Source organism: Cervus elaphus, chromosome 19, assembly GCF_910594005.1.
Source record: "Cervus elaphus chromosome 19, mCerEla1.1, whole genome shotgun sequence".
NCBI classification, from domain to species: Eukaryota; Metazoa; Chordata; class Mammalia; order Artiodactyla; family Cervidae; genus Cervus; species Cervus elaphus.
Window position 1 is genome coordinate 87,812,765 of NC_057833.1, and position 6,446 is coordinate 87,819,210.

Below are 6,446 nucleotides of genomic sequence, written 5' to 3' on the forward strand. Positions count from 1 at the left end.
ACCAATGGATCAGGAAATAGGAAGTCTAGAAAGACAGAAAAGCTTTAGGTGATAACCATTTTTCTCTAGCCAAACACTACAGAAAAAAATGCTGCCCACCCCACTCATGCTGGCAAAGACCAAGTAGTGAGCCTAGGCTTGCACCCATGCCAGACCGTAACGAGGTGTCCCAACCTTCTTGCTGTGGTGGTGTCAGGGAAGGCCAGCACCAAGCTGGATCCTTCATCCCTGCCCACGCCCCCCACAGTGTCGGTGGAGACCATGTGGGGAGCCTGGACTTCCCCTCCACATGTCAGTAAGGAGATGCCCCTCATCCTGCTGGAGTGATATCAATGGAGAGTTAGCAGCAAGGTGATCACTGTCCCCTTGACCCTCATGATGTTAGCGGAGGCCATTAGGGGAAAACAATGATACATTCCTACCCCTCCCAGCTAGACAGGTGTCAGTGGAGGTCTGGTGGGGAGCTGTAACTCCCACCTCCACCTAACGAGGAGCTACCCCATACTGCTCTTAGGTGTCAAAGGAGGCTAAGTAGTGAACCTGAACTTCTACCTTCATCTGGAAATGAGATGCCTCTCTTCTCCCCACATCACTAGAGCGTGTCAGAGGAAGTCAGCTAAAACAGAAAGTTCAAATAAGATCAAAAGTCAAGCACAATACCACAAGTGTCCAGATTTCAATTGAAAATCACTCATCATGCAAAGAATCAGGAAGATTTCAAACTGAATGGAAAAGTACAATCAATAGATGTCAACACCAAGATGCCAGAATTGCTAGAATTATCTTACAATGATTTTAAAGCGGTCATCTTAAAAATGTTTTGTGAGCAATTATGAACATGCTTGAAACAAATGAAAAGTGAAAAAAGAAAGTTTCAGCAAGGAAACAAAATACATAAAGAAGAACATTTGTGTCTTCAGAGTCCTGGAAGGAGAGGAAAAAGTCTGAGGCTGAGGTGGATCAATTTCTAAAAAAATACACAACTAACCTAATATGAAATAGACAATCTGAATAACTTTATTACTATTAAGGAAATTAAGGGCTTCCCTGGTGGCTCAGATGGTGAAGAATCTGCCTGCAATGTAGGAGACCTGGGTTTGATCCCTGGGTTGGGAAAATCTCCTGGAGAAGGGAATGGCTACCCAGTCCAGTAAGTAGACAATTTGAATACCTTTATTACTATTTTTAAAATTGAGTTTATAATTTTAAAACTCCTCAAAGAGAAGTATCCAGGCTCAAATGGCTTCACTGGAGAAGTCTACCAAATGTTCAAAGAGGATTTATCACAGATTATACACAGTCTCTTTTAGGAAAAAGGAAATGGAATTTTCCATATCATTTTATAAAGCTTGTGTTACCCTAATACCGAAAATAAAAACCCTAAAGACCTCAAGAACGTAGACATAAAAAGCCTCAACAAAATATTAGCACATGTAATTCAGCAATACATACAAATAGTTATATATCAAGTGGGGTTTATTCACCAGGGATGCAAGGGTGGTTCAATATTTGAAAATCAATCAGTGTAATACACCATATCAATGGGCCAAAAAAATCACATGATGGTATCAATTGAACTCCTATTCATGATAAAATATCTCAGAAAATTAGGAATAGAAGGAAATTTCCTTAAGTTGATGAAAGTCATCTCTAAAAGCCTTCAGTAACATTATACTTAATAGTAAAGTGTTGAATACTTTCCCCCCAAGATTAGGAACAAAGCAAAGACCTAGACAGCATGTTAAAAAGCAGAGACATTACTTTGCCAGCAAAGGCTGTCTAGTCAAGGCTATGGTTTTTCCAATGCTCAGGTGTGGATGTGAGAGTTGAACTATAAAGAAAGCTGAGCACTGAAGAATTGATGCTTTTGAACTATGGTGTTGGAGAAGACTCTTGAGAGTCCCTTGGACTGCAAGGAGAGCCAACCAGTCCATCCTAAAGGAGATCAGTCCCGAATATTCATTGGAAGGACTGATGCTGAAGCTGAAACTCCAATACTTTGGCCACGATACTTTGATGTGAAGAGCTGACTCATTGGAAAAGACCCTGATGCTGGGAAAGATTGAGGGCAGGAGGAGAAGGGGACAACAGAGGATGAGATGGTTGGATGGCATCATCGACTCAATGGACATGGGTTTGGGTGATGATCAGGGAGGCCTGGCGTGCTGCGGTTCATGGGGTCTCAAAGAGTCGGACACGACTGAGCAACTGAACTGGAAGACATTTACTCTCATTGCTCTTATTCAACATAGTGATAGACATTCTAATTCATGCATTAAGGCAAGAAAAAAAAAATAAAGAGCATACATATTGGAAAGGAAGAAATAAAACTATCCCTATTTACAGATGACATGGTTGTCTATGTAGAAAATCTCAAGTAATCTCCATGGAACTATAACAAATAAGTGGCTTCAGCAAGTTTGCATGATAAAGATAAACATACAAAACAATTTATTGCTATATACTAGCAATGAACATAGGGACAGTGAAATTAAAAATACAATGCTGCGTGCTAAGTCTCTTCAGTCATGTCCAACTCTTTGCGACACTATGGACTGTAGTCCACCATGGTCCTCTGTCCATGGGATTCTCCAGGCGAGACTACTGGAGTAGGTTGCCATTCTGTTCTCCAGGGGATCTCCTGACCCAGGGATTGAAGCTGCATCTCTTATGTCTTCTGCATTGACAGGTAGGTTCTTAAGCACCAGTGCCAACCAGGAAGCCCAAGCTACCAGTTATAATCGCTTTAAAAATTAAATACTTCGAGTAAATGTAGCAATACTTGTATAGAACTTGTATGCTGAGAACTACACAACACTGATAAAATAAAGAAGATCTAAAGGTCTGTATAATCAAAGCTATGGTTTTTCCAGTGGTCATGTATGTATGGGAGAGTTGGACCATAAAGAAAACTGAGGGCCGAAGAATTGATGCTTTCGAACTGTGGTGCTGGAGAAGACTCTTGAGAGTCCTGTGGACGGCAAGGAGATCAAACCAGTCAATCCTAAAGGAAATCAACCCTGAATATTCATTGGAAGGACTGATGCTGAAGCTGAAGCTCCAGTACTTTAGCCACCTGATGGGAAGAGCCGACTCACTGGAAAAGACCCTGATGCTGGGCAAGATTGAAGGCAGGAAGAGAAGGGGATGACAGAGGATGAAATGGTTGTATGACGTCACTGACTCAATGGACACGAGTTTGTGCAAGCTGCAGAAGATGGTGAAAGACAGGGAAGCCTGGAGTGCTGCAATCCATGGGGTCGCAAAAAGTCAGACACACTGAGCAACTGAACAACAACTAAACTAAATAGAAAGACAATCCTTGCTCATGGATTAGGAGACTCAACATAGAAAAAATGTCAACTCTCCCCAAACTGATGCACAGATTTATATATGTTTGCAATTCCTATCAAAATTCCAGCAAAGTATTTTGTACATATAGACAAAGTTATTCTAAAATATGTATGGAAAGACAGAGGAACTACAGTGGATAAAACTATTTTGAAAAAAAGTAAAGTGAGAGGAATAATCTTTTTAAGGCCTATTATGTAGTTACAGTAACAAGACCACATAGCATTGGAAGAAGTATATTCACATAGACCAGTGGAACAGGACTAGAGAACCCAGAAATAGATGCACACAAGTATGCTGGACTGATTTTTAACAAAAGTGCAGAAACGATTCGATTGAAGAAGTACAGGCTTTTCAACAAATGATACTGGAGCAGTTGGACATCTAGAGAGGGAAAAGAGAACTTCACTCTGTCTCATAATCTGCATAAAAGTAAACTCAAGATGGATCAGAGCCTTAAATGTAAAATATAAAACTACAGACCTTTTTAAGGAAAAACAGGAGAAAATCTGCAGATCTAGAGCTAGGCAAAGAATTCTTAGACTTGACCACAAAAGCACAATCCAAATAAGGAAAATTTGCTAAATGGGACTTCGTAAAAATTGAAAATGTTCTGCTCTGTGAAGGACTCTGTTAAGAGGAGAAAAAAAATAAACTACAGACTGGAAGAAATATTTATACACTACATGTCTTGCAAAGCACTAGCATCTAGAATATATAGGGAATGCTCAAAACTCAACAGTAAAACAAACAAATAATTCAGTTATAAAATGGGCAAAAAATGTGAAAAGAATTTTGCTAAAAGAGAATTTCACCAAAGAGGATATACAGAAGGCAAATAAAGACATAAAAAGATGTTCATCTTTAGCCATTAGTAAAATACAAATTAAAACCACAATGAGGTATTACTACACATGTGTCAGAATGGCTAAAATGCTGATGAAGATGTGGAAAAAATGGACCACTCATACATTGCTGATGGAAATGTAAAATGGTGGGACCGCTCTGGAAAAGTTTAGTAGCTTCTTGAAAAACTAACCATGCATCTACCATACAATTTAGTCACTGTACTTCTAGGATTCTATTCCAAAGACATGAAACTTATATTCTCAAAAAACCTGTACACAAATATTTACAGCAGCTTTATTTGTGTTAACTCCCAAACTGGAAACAATCCAGATGTCCTTCAGAATGAAAATGGCTAAACAGTCTGCGGCACATACACACCATGGAACACTACTCAGCCGTAAAAATGGAGGGGCTACTGATAATACATATGACAACCTGGATGAATTGCCAGAGAATGAAGCTGGGCTTCCCACGTGGTGCAGTGGTAAAGAATCTGCCTGCCAATGCAGGAGATGCAGGAGACGCAGGAGACAGTGGGTTCTATCCCTGGGTTGGGAAGATTCCCTGGAGGAGGAAATGGCAACCCACTCCAGCATTCATGCCTGGAATATTCCATGGACGGAGGAGCCTGGCGGGCTACAGTCCATGGGGTTGCAAAGAGCCGGACATGACTGAGCATGTGCATATACAATGCTGAGTTCAAAAGCCAATTCTATATTATTTACAGTATGTATGGATGAAATGACAAGTTTGTGGACATGGAGAACAGATGAGTAGTTGCCAGGAGCAAGGGGACCATGGGGGCAATAAAAGCAGGTGTGGCTAAAAAGGGTAGCAGCAGGAATCATTGTGGTGATAGTAAAGTTCTATATCTCAACTGTATCAATACCAATATCCTAGTTGTGATCTTGTACTGTAGTTTTACAAGGTGTTAGTTACCCTTGGGGAAAATGAGCAAGTTACACGAGATCTCTGTATTCTTTCTTACAACTGTGTGTGAATATACACAGGTAAATTTGAGGTAATCGTCAAAATAAAAAGCTTAATTAAAAGTATCAGTGCTTTGTGCAAGAAAAGTTCTTTTTTATTATTTATAAAGCAACTTACTCTAATTGAGAACTACTGTCCTAGAAGTTTAAGCAAGTAGATTTTTATTTAACTTTTTATTTTGAACTTCCTCTGGATTCACAGGGAAATTGTAAAATAGCATGGTTTCCCTATATCCTTCACCTATACACTCCCAATTATTAACATTTTGTATAAACATCTGTTATCAGAACCAGGAAATTAACATTGCTATAATCCTGCTAACCATATTGAAGACCCCATTCAGTTTTTTGTTAATGCTCAGGATCCCATGTTGTATCTGGTTGTTATTTCCCCTATTCTCTGACTAGTTCTAACTGTTCCTCAGATTTTCCTTGTTGTTCATGATCTTGACATCACCAAAGATCAAGGGTTTTTTTTGTTTTTTGTTTTTTGTCATTGTTGAATGCTTCTCATTACAGGCCTATCTTCTTGTGATTGGACTGGGCCCTTGTGCTATGAAGCCATCAAAAGCTTTCAGCTTCTGAAAGTTGGAAAGGATTCCTATGGAAAGAAAGGGGTGGTGGGTGGTGGAGGGAGAATTTACTGCTATTTCTGGGTCCTGTGAAGCAAGGTCCTTCCCTTCTGAATTTTTAGATGTGTCCCTGGGAGGAAAACCACAGAAGTCCAAAGAGGCTTGTGCAACTCAAGGGCTAGAGGTCAGGAGACTTCTCAGTCAGCACGAACAGGAAATGTCCAAGATATTACATAAATCCCCATCATTTTGCCCCCCCCCCCCCCGTCTAGATGCAATCAGGGGGTTGAAGGGGCCCTCCAAATTGGCTCTCCATCTGGCAGAATAGGGGCTCAGATCAGAATCTATTTTGAGTTATAGCAAAATAAAGATTACATTTCTTATGCTCCTGAGCTGAGATTCATCCCTGTTGGTAATAATGGAATGCATGTCAGTGAATATTGTGAACATAGATACACACACACACACATATATATGTATATGCCTAGTAGTGTGTGAGTGTATGAGTGTGTGGCTTGTTCTGAGCAGAAAGAGCAGCATGTTCAAAGCCTGGAGATGGATGTGAGCATGTGTATTTTGGGAGCTGCAGACCGTTCATGGGAAAGTACACACCACCGGCTGCCTTGTCAGGTGCGGTTCCCTTCTATGCTGTGTTCTGTTCCTTCTTTTACACATGGGTTGCAAT